At 36.2% G+C, this 11090-nt stretch overlaps 1 non-coding gene across 1 annotated transcript; it reads right to left on the bottom strand.

Moving 5' to 3' along the window:
* Positions 1-8237: 8237 nt before the first annotated feature.
* TRNAG-GCC (transfer RNA glycine (anticodon GCC)) lies at positions 8238-8308 on the bottom strand. The gene has a single exon. It is a non-coding gene; the product is annotated as a tRNA-Gly (tRNA).
* Between the last annotated feature and the right edge of the window lie 2782 nt (positions 8309-11090).

The raw sequence follows: 11090 nt of genomic DNA, 5'->3' as shown, positions 1-11090 counted from the left end.
TACCTATGAGAAGGAGATGATGGCCATCTTACATGCAGTGGATACCTAGCGACCATACTTATTGGGGCGGCGTTTCCAAATCCGCACAGACCATCAAAGCCTTAAATGTTTTTTGGAGCAACACCTATCCTCGCCATAACAAAATAAATGGCTAACCAAAATGTTGGGATATGATTATGAGATAATTTACAAGAAAGGGCGTGAAAATGTCGTAGCGGATGCGTTATCATGCCAATTTGAGGAGGAAAGCACCCTACTAGCAATCTCTCTTCCCATTCTAGAGTGGATTGAAGAGGCTCGCAAGGAATGGTTTTCACATCCTTTGCTCTCCCAACTCACTTAATAAATTGCAAGCAGATACAAATTCCATAGCGGGCTACTCTTGGCAGGATGAGATTCTTCATTACAAGGACAAAGTAGTGATATCACCAACATCCACCCTCAAAAGGCACATTTTGGCAAAGTTGCACTCATCTCCCATTGCAGGCCATTCAGGCTTTCAGAAGACTTATGCTCGCACTCGGCATTCATTCTTTTGGACAAGCATGAAAAAGGACATTCTTACTTTTGTAGTTGAATGTGATGTGTGTCAGCGCCACAAAGGAGAAACAGTCAAATCCCCAGGCACTTTATAGCCATTTCCCATCCCTGCCTCAATCTGGACGGATGTTTCTATGGATTTCATTACTGGTCTTCCGAAGTCAGGCAACAAGTCAGTCATCATGGTGGTTGTGGACAGACTTTCTAAGTATGCTCATTTTTGCGCCATACCCCACCCTTTTACACCCGCTTTGGTGGCTCAATCTTTCATGGACAAGATCTTCAAATTGCATGGCATGCCCACTTCCATTGTGTCTGATCGTGACCCTATCTTCACTAGTAACTTTTGACAGGGACTCTTCTGGTTACAAGGTACCCAACTACAACTCAGTACTTCCTATTATCCCTAAACTGATGGTCAAACTAAAGCAGTCAACAAATGTCTGGAGACCTACCTCAGGTGTTTCACTTCAGAAAAGCAACATCTATGGGTACAATGGTTACCTCTAGCCGAATGGTGGTATAATACTAACTATCATGCCACCACCAAGATGACTCCATATGAAGCAGTTTATGGTCAACTCCCCCCTTCACCTACTTCTTATATCCCGGAATGCTCTAAGGTACAAGCAGTGGATCAACTCCTACATAACCGTGCAACCATGCTTGCCCACCTCAAAGATAATCTCCATCAAGCTCAAAATCGCATGAAGCAACAGGTAGACCAACATCATTCAAAGCGCACATTTCAAGAAGGGGATCAGGTATTCTTGAGGTTGCAACCATATAAGCAAACATCACTCAAAGACAAGGGTTGTCAGAAATTATCTCCAAAATTCTACGGACCATATCAAATACTTCAGCGCATCAGAGAAGTAGCCTACAAGCTAGCCTTGCCACCCACTACAAAAATCCATCCCATCTTCCATGTCTCATGCCTCAAGAAAGTGGTTGGGAACAATTGCAGAATTCAAACCAGTCTACCGGAATTGGATGAAGAAGGTTCAATCTGGCTCCAACCTAAACAGGTTCTTGACACGCGAGAACGGCACCTGCGCGACCGCACGATCAAGGAAGTCCTCGTCAAGTGGAAAGACACCTCTCCAGAAGATGCGACCTGGGAACCAACCACTGTTCTTTAGTAATTTCCGCAGCTTCAGCCTTGAGAACAAGGTTGTTCTTATGGGAGAGGGCATGTTAGGGTCCAATCCTAACCCCCTTATTTATGTAATAGGGTCGAGTCATGGTTATAGTTAGTTAAAGAGTCAATAAAGCCCATATTAATAATTGTAAGTGGTTGACCCGCATTGAAAGAAGGGACCATAGTTAGTTGCAAATGGGCCATGGTATTAGATAGATGGTATTAATAAGAACCATGGTACTGACCCATGGTATTGCATATATGAATCCTATATAAAGGATAGAGACTCTCCATTGAGGAGCATCGTGTCTTATTTTGTAATCGAGCCCTGCTCTATTGTAGGTTGCCCCCTCAAAGAGGCAAGTGAACATTGCTTTCCTTTCTAAATAATAAAATACGTGTTGTTATTTTCTCATCTGTTCTATGTTCTGGGTTGTATTTCTTTGCATATTTGCTATTCTAGCATCTTCTCATAGGTCAAGAGCATAACAAAACATGGCAATTTCAAAAGGGATTGTTGTTAAAAATCTCATCCTATATCCAACCGCCAGACCTAGCCTATCAATTAATAATTATCAACTGTCTCCTCCGAAATATCAGGAAGAAAATTTGTGTCCTCCTCTTACTTTAGATGAAGCTCTTATTTTTAAAAGGCAAACCGAGGATGATGTGATTAGTGGTTTTATTAACCAACCATCTACTATTGGAAATCTAGCATGCCAAATGTTAAAAGCAATATTCGATAATGAGGCCCAAGGAGATCCATTGAATGTTCCAAATGATGATCATATACCCACAACTACAGTTCATAATAGTAATCCCATTGAAATTGAACCCGGGAAGACTTTGAACATAAACGCTAATCTGGATGAACTACAACGTGAAAAATTGATTCAGGTCCTCCAGAAATATAAACAGGCCTTCGCTTGGGAGTATTCTGATATGAAAGGCATCGACCCTCAATTATGTACACATCATATTTACATTGAGAAATATGCTCGTGCCATTCGCCAACCACAAAGAAGATTAAATCCACACCTTAGGGACATAGTAAAATAGGAGTTGCAAAAGCTTCTTGATGTTAATTTTATATATCCTATTTCTGACAGTCAGTGGGTTTCACCTCTGGTTGTGGTCCCTAAGAAAAATGGAAAATGGATAATTTGTGTGGATTACAGGGAATTGAATAAAGCTACACAAAAAGATCATTTCCCTCTTCCTTTTGTAGATCAAGTCCTTGATACTCTTGCTGGGAAGAATTTTTTTTCTTTCCTTGATGGTTTCAGTGGATACAATCAAATCCAAATTGCTCCTGAAGATCAAGACAAAACCACATTTACCTGTCCATGGGGAACCTTTGCATACAGGGTTTTACCATTTGGGTTGTGTAATGCACCAACCACCTTCCATAGAAGAATCCTAAGTATCTTTTCTGATTTAATCAGTGGAGGACTTGAACTTTACAGAGGTGATTTTACCCCTTACAGTAATGAATTTGAGCAAACCTTACAAAATTTGGAGAAAGTTCTTGAACGATGTATTGCTACCAGATTATGCCTTAGCAACTAAAAATGTTACATGATGATGACATAAGGCATATTTCTGGGGCATTATATCTCTGTTGTAGTTATTCAAGTTGATCCACCAAAAATTGAGGTAATTCTTATGCTACCTACTCCACGTACGTAGACAGAGGTACGTAGTTTCCATGGTTATGTTGGTTATTATCGTTGCTTTATAGCACATTTTTCAAAGATAGCAACACCTTTGTATGTGTTAATAGGAAATGTGGAATTCGAATGGACTGACAAATGTGATGTTGCCTTTGTAGATCTTAAGAAGTTGGTCTCAACAACCCTTGTGTTATGAGGGCTAAATTGGAACTTGACATTCCACATTTCATTGGATGCATCTGATATAGTAATAGGAGTCGTACTTGGGAAAGAAGAAGACAAAAAGCCATATCTATTATATTAGCAATAATCTTACACCAGCAGAGCTAAACTACACAATGACAGAAAAAGAATTTTTAGTTGTTGTTTACTCTATCAATATATTTTGTCACTATATAACAGGATATCCCATTTTTCTATATACCGATTATTCAACCATTAGATATTTATCCAATAAACTTGTTACTAATGGTAGAGTAACACGTTGGTTGTTGTTATTACAAGAATTTGACATTACCATAAAAGATCGACCAGGTAAAGAGAACCTGGTCGCATATTTTTTATCCAGAATCCATGTACTTTATAGATGAACATATGTTTGTTGTAATGGTCAAAACACCCTGGTATGCAGATGTGGAAAACTATATGGAAGCAGGGAAACTACCAGCACATTTACCGTCTTGGGAAAGGAAGCTCATTTTTCAACGTAGTGCGTTATTTTCTCGGATTGACGGATATCTCTTTCACACGAGGTTTGATCTTCAATTTTGTAGATGCATCAGGGAAGACGAGATTTATGATATCCTTAAGGCTAGCCATGACGAACCATGTTGTGGGCATTTTTCTGATCGGAGGAATGGCCATAAAGTGTTATAGTTGGGCTACTATTGGCCCACGATATTCAAGATGAAAAAAAAATATTTCCAGAGTTGTGGTAGTTGTCAAAGGATGGGTCACCCCATTCAAGCTAATGAAATGCCCCTACAGCTTCAAATTGCACTTGAACCCTTTGAAATATGAGCATTATATTTTGTGGGCCCCTTTAATCCACCTTCGAACCAAAAGACATATATTTTGGTATGCACAGATTATGTGACTAAATGGGTGGAAGCAGTAGCTCTCTCAAAGGCTACAGAAGAGGCAGTTATTAACTTCCTATTTGAACTGTTCGTGTGATATGGATTGCCCAGAGAGATCATAACAGATGGAGGTTAACAATTCACTACCCATAAGATTTATGCTACAATGCAAAAGTATCACATCAAACATAGGGTTACTTCCCCTTATCATCCTCAAGAAAATGGACAAGATGAAAGTACTAATATAGTTTTGGAGGCGATTCTAACCAAAACGATATCCACCAACCACCAGAACTGGGCTGCCAAGATTCTTGAGGCCATATGGTCCTATTGAACAACTTGGAGCAACACCATTGATTATTCGCCATACCAACTTGTTTTTGGGAAGGAGCCCATTTTCCCGATAGAATTTGAAATTACAACTCTCAAAACCACAAGGGAAGCGAGACTGGATTTGACAAAATCACAAAAACACCACCTGCAATAGCTTAATGAACTGGATGAAATAAGCCTTACAACGCATAGTTGTTGTTCAACAACAAAGGGCCAAATGACATGATCGCCTTATCAAGAAGAAAGCTTTCCAAAAAGGAAATTGGGCGCTATTGTACGATTCCAGATTCCAAGATTTCTCGGGGAATCTTCAAACTAGATCGTTGGGACCATATGAGGTCACCAAAGTTCATGAAAATGGTACAATGAGCCTTACTACCATTGATGGGTCTTGCATATTTCTCCTTGCCCATTACGCCTATATCACTAGCCGCTTACGCAGGAGTCTTTTCTTCATGAGGTAAACAATGATTTGAATTTGCAGGTTTTAGCTAATCGGGGAGGTAACCTACAACCCGCTAAAGCATCATTTTTCGAAATTCTTTTCATTTTGTACATAATGTATATATTTATTGAGGAAACCATTTTTTTTCTTAAAATAAAATAATAATAATAATAAATAAACTTTATTATACAATAATAAAATAAGGGGGAATGTTGTTTCCTAGGTCATGGTTGTTGTTCCCTTGGGTCACAATTGTTTTTCCCTTAGGTCATAGTTGTTGTTCCCTTAGTCCCTTAGTCACGACTGTTGTTCCCTTAGGTCGCAGTTGATGTTCCCTTAGGTCACAGTCGTTGTCCCCTTAAGTCACAGTTGTTGTCTCCTTAGTCACAATTGTTGTCCCCTTAGGTTGCAGTTGTTGTTTCCTAGGTCGCAGTTGCCATTCCCTTGACTACAGTTGTTGTTCCCTTAGGTCGCAGTTTTTGTTCATTTAGTCACAGTTGTCGTTCCCTTGGTCGCAGTTGTTGTTTGCTTAGTCTCAGTTGTTGCTCCCTTGGTCACAGTTGTTGTTCCTTGTCACAGTCGTTGTTCCCTCAGTCACAATTATTGTTCCCTTGGCTACAGTTGTTGTTTCCTTAGTTTTAACTATTTTTCCATTGATTTTTAACCTTAAGTTGTTTTTTTAGATTTTTTTTTTTAATCCCTCCTTGGAATCATGGTAAAATTAATAACTGTCTTGAATGATTATTATTAGAAAATATATTATAAGAAAATTTTAAAATAGATTTCAAAAAGCTCCCAAACCTCTCAAACAATCCCGATATTGTAAGTTTATAAATATATTTACCCGACACTTCTTCAAAATACCATTGGAAGAGTTTTCTTTATGCTCAAAAGTTTATTGTAATTCTTTGATCTCCTTAAAAATAAAATTTGGGTAGAAAATGGCAAACTAAAAAGGTAGTGACTGTGATGTTTTTTACACCATCCCTAACTCTTAAGAGGTTGATAAGCCACACCATTCACTAATATTTTATCATAGCAAGACAATAAAAGAAGAGAATGGACAAGGGATATGAGGTCTCATCACAAGCCGACCTACCATGATCATCAGATTTAATGTGGCAACATTACCGCTCTGGTCACCAAGCTAAGGTAATGGCCTCTGATCATTAGATCATGTGACAAGAGGTCTCATCACGAGTTGGCTTGTTCATCTCATTATCTCTAGTGAATGGCATTGTTATCAGTTGGTCACCACACCAAAACAATGGCCTTTTGTCAATAATTAAGAAATACTAAAAAGTTGTGAATCTTTTTAAAAGTGAAATGGGATAGTGGCATATCAATGGGTTAAAAGGCAACCCTGTCGAGGCTATAGACACTTGCTGGCAGCAGAGGACATGCCTGTGGTATTGAAGTACATTAGAAATTTCCATTAGAAAAAAATAACCATTTTGCTTTCCTTTAACAATAACAAAGGAAAATCATTGAATTACTATAGGGGCTTATTTCTTTCCCTTGGAAGGTGGTAACGATGAATGTGTATCAATAATTACTTTTTATTCTCCCTCTCAAGAATATACCTTTTGGGGAATTATTAAATCTACTTTAAATTTCTTTTACCTTTTCTTCTAAAGGCAATCTTTCAATGAAAATCCATCTTATCCATGATCGGAGCCTGAAGATCTTTTCCACACGCTTTTTATGATTTTTAATGCCTTAGGTGTCGCAAATATCTCATTTCGTCAACACACTCCATGATCAATCCCTCCAATAAGTGAGTCGCATGCCTCGCCATTATTTCCATTAGAAGTTTTAGCTTACAGGGATGAATTCATAGACGTTGAAGTTGTGGCTTTTGTGGCCAATTGGGTGTCGAATACTAGACACACTAGAGGTCGACACAACTAGTACTTGCATACTATTGAACTTTACTGGCATATGAAAGCCCTTTTGGGCAAAGTCCTCCTTGAGAAACATGAGGTAAAACATGAGATTCTTCTACAGATGGATGATTTGCAAGCCACAACATTTTAATATGGCTCTTCGGTTGGCGCGTATTGAAGTCCTCCTGGTTCATGGGAAAATCACATTCTCTCCGAGCACCCAATGGATCCAATCGACGTGTTCGCTTCCTCCTAAGTTGTTTCGATGGCTAGCAGATTTTATTTTCATGTTAATCTTACTCCTTCTAAAGCAGTCAATTATTTGACTTCTGTTAGATTTTTTGACTTCTGTTAGATTTTTTATGGTTTCATATGAGGCTTCCAAGCCATATTTGTACACTGCTATATAGATTAACTATGTTCAATCCTCATAGCTCATTAGTTATATATATATATATATAAACTCCATTGATTATATAACTAAAAACTTCAAATTAAGTTGTTGATCTCGTTTACCAATAGCAAATTGTAGCGATATAAATATAAACATAATTATATTTTAGTTTTATAGTTTTGGTGATATATATATATATATATAAATAACTAACAAATTCATGTGAATTATATCATATTAAGTATAGCTGGACTTAAATAATAATATGCTATGACTTTGTTGTAGGTTTATAGTAAACTTATTAAAAATAAATAAATATTTAAAAATGGATGTTCAAAGAAATTTTCGAGCGTCAAATAAATTATCTTAACCTTGTTATGAGAAAAAAGAGAAACACTTTTGCAATATAGAATTATATAAATAATATTTTATTAATTAAGTATCAAGAAATTAAAATAAGCACCTGAAAAACAAAACCAAGTACATCTTGTTATTTAGGATATTATAAATTGAAATATAATACATTATAATTGAAACGTAATTTATTTAAGTAGATTTATCATAATTTTATGTTGCATATGTTTAACTATTTCAAATAAAAAAGAAAATAGAAATACCATGGTTACATTTATGACCGATTTGTAAAATTATTACTGGTCCACGGGATAAATTCAAAGTCCCAATCTGGTTCAAAGAAATAGTGAAGAAAGTTCCAATAAAATAACAGATTCAAACGGTAAACTGATTGCACCAGCCGGGAATCGAACCCGGGTCTGTACCGTGGCAGGGTACTATTCTACCACTAGACCACTGGTGCGAATGCAAATTCATGTGTTCTTTATTTAACTTCTGTTTACTGAATAAGAGCTTGGAATCTGGAAACTTCAAAGTGGAGGGAACAGTTGGAGTTTGAGTTACGATTTTAAAAGTTTTTAATCCAGATTTTTAAGTTTGAAAATTATTATTATAATAATTACTTAAGATTTAATCTATAATGCGGCAATACAATTTTCCGAGTTTTATATTTCATATTTACTAAGATATTAGAGAAACTATGTATATGACGTTTGGCTTCTTTCAGAAAGAGATAGATACACAAATTTTGGAGAACATTTTGGATGTAATAATTTATATTTAAGAAGAAATAAATAAATTTGAATAACATGAAGATGAAATGAAATAAAAATGAAAAAACAACTAAGAAGAATGAAGCTATGGAGCTAATACAAAATGGTAATATTTAATCTTACCCCCCAAAAAATTGAAAAACACTAATAAAACTTACATTAGAATAAACATAATAAGACCCCCAAATAATTCTAAAAGAGTTTAACAAAAACATGAAGCTTATACACACCAAAATTATATAAGTAGTACCCTCACTAAGCCACAAATAAATTCCGATAATTCCAACATATTTATAGAATTTGAAACTCGACAGTAGCAATAATGAGGAAGCGGTACATACAATGATTCACCCATTTGAGGATCATACGCTAATAGTCGATAAGGTGATGGAGGTTGGCCGAAGGCTCACTCACTGAGCCGAAGGCTCAATCACTTGAAGTATTCTACGATTTTGGGCCCTTCACTAAAAAAGAGAATAAACTGATGTAGATGCCATGGGTACGATAATAAATTAGGGTTTTTTATTAGAAAAAAAAAGAGGAGAAAGAAAGGAATTGAAAATTCCTTTCAAAAAGATTTGATATAAAAACTTTTCCACTCACCTTCATCAATTCCTCCCGATCCCACCGCTCACTTCGGATTGGGCTATTGGGTCACGTATTGATACAATCCTATTTCTCTTTCTCTTTCTTGCTATTGGTGATGCTCCTTCCTTCGCTTCGACTTATGGATAGAAAAATTATATAAATTATTAAAATAATTTTTAGTTTGGTTAGATTTTATATTTTTATGATCTATTATAATAATGAGATTGTCTTTCAAATTAATCATATCATTTAGATAAACATCTAATGTAGTTAATTTTCATAATGATAGTTCGAAATATCAACTAAATCTTAATAATATAATTAATCCAAAAAATAATTTTATTATAAATAAAATATTATCATATGAGAGAGAATTGTGCATTGCACAACATAATAACATAATTGTGTATTATTGTTTATGTGTAAGATCAATATGAGCATGCCCATTTTCATTCTTTCTAGATTGAACTTGTCATCAAAGAGGTATTCATATATTTATGTTTTTTAGTTGGATTATTGAATTTTATATTAAGAAGTAACTTTATCCGTCAACAGGAAAGAGATAAGTAAAAAATAAATAAAAATTATGTTTTTATTTTAAAATTAGAAATAAAAAATATAAATAATTTTAATATATTAATTTTAATAAAAAAGTATGAAACGTTAATATATTTTAATTTTTTATTTATATGTACACGATTATAAATGATTTATTGAGAATTATAAGTGGTATAAAGTTAAGGGTTAGCTTAGTTGGTCAAAATCAGTGCCTCGCCGTTGGGAGGTCACAGGGTCCATTCTCCTCGAAGCCCTTGGGGTTAGGTCTTGTAGTAGGCCGAGGGGCGTCATCAGGAGGTCACAGGGTCCATTCTCCCCGAAGCCCTTGGGGTCAGGTTTTGCAGTAGGCCGAGGGGCGTCATCGCGAGGTCACATGGTCCATTCTCCCCGAAGCCCTTGGGGTCAAGTCTTGCAGTAGGCCGAGGGGCGTCATCGCAAGGTCACAGGGTCCATTCTCCCCGAAGCCCTTGAGGTCAAGTCTTGCAATAGGCCGAGGGGCATCAGCCCAAATTTTTCTGTGGACGTAGTGCCACCTGTTGACCAAAGTGTCGATAAAACACTCTAAAAAAAAGTTAAAATTATAAAATTTATGAATTTGGTTTTTTATTTGATTTTTTATTTATTATTATTTATGTATTATGAAAATATTATTGTTGTTTTGTTATTACAGTGAACATTTATATCATATACATATATTTAAAGATGTCATATACATATATTTAAACATCTTTAAATATACATGTCTCTATACATAATTTTGTGTGCAATAACGATTTAATTATTTTCGTATCGTTCATCTCTAAATTAAAAAAAGCCACACACTTCTATAATTTTTTGGTTCCAATGTAAACTCACCAACTTCGTTAAAATAATTCAGTCATGTTGTTATTCTACATTCATGTTTCATTTTGTTTAACATTCAATGGTCTTAACTTAAGCTCCATAATATTAATTAGGCCGATAGGCCTTCCTTTGAAACAAACTTTCGTCGTCCTTTTCTTTCTCATGTTGACACCTGGTGTCCATATTTGGCGGGTTCTGTTTATTCTCAGCACGGAGAACTTCCTGCTTTCCGTCCGGTTGGTAGCATCTGTCCTCATTTCTGTTTATTCACAGCGCAGAAAACTTCCTAAAACTTCCTGTTTGGTAGCATTATCGCTGGATGGCATTAATGCTCAACAATCTCGAAAACCCAGTTATGCGGTCCCTGTTTTGCGGTGCACACATTCGTGGCTTGAAACCCCTGTTCTGCCATGCCGATCAACAAATTCGTGCTTTGGAAACCCTGTTCTGCGGTTTCCGTGCTTCCATGACCTTACCGGCAGC

The sequence above is a fragment of the Pinus tabuliformis genome, chromosome 4_1 (genome assembly GCF_031772625.1).
Source record: "Pinus tabuliformis cultivar Carrire ecotype Pingquan chromosome 4_1, CPIR1, whole genome shotgun sequence".
NCBI lineage: Eukaryota > Viridiplantae > Streptophyta > Pinopsida > Pinales > Pinaceae > Pinus > Pinus tabuliformis.
The sequence above is the reverse complement of the archived record's forward strand: the minus strand, read 5'-3'. Positions and strand labels throughout refer to the sequence as shown.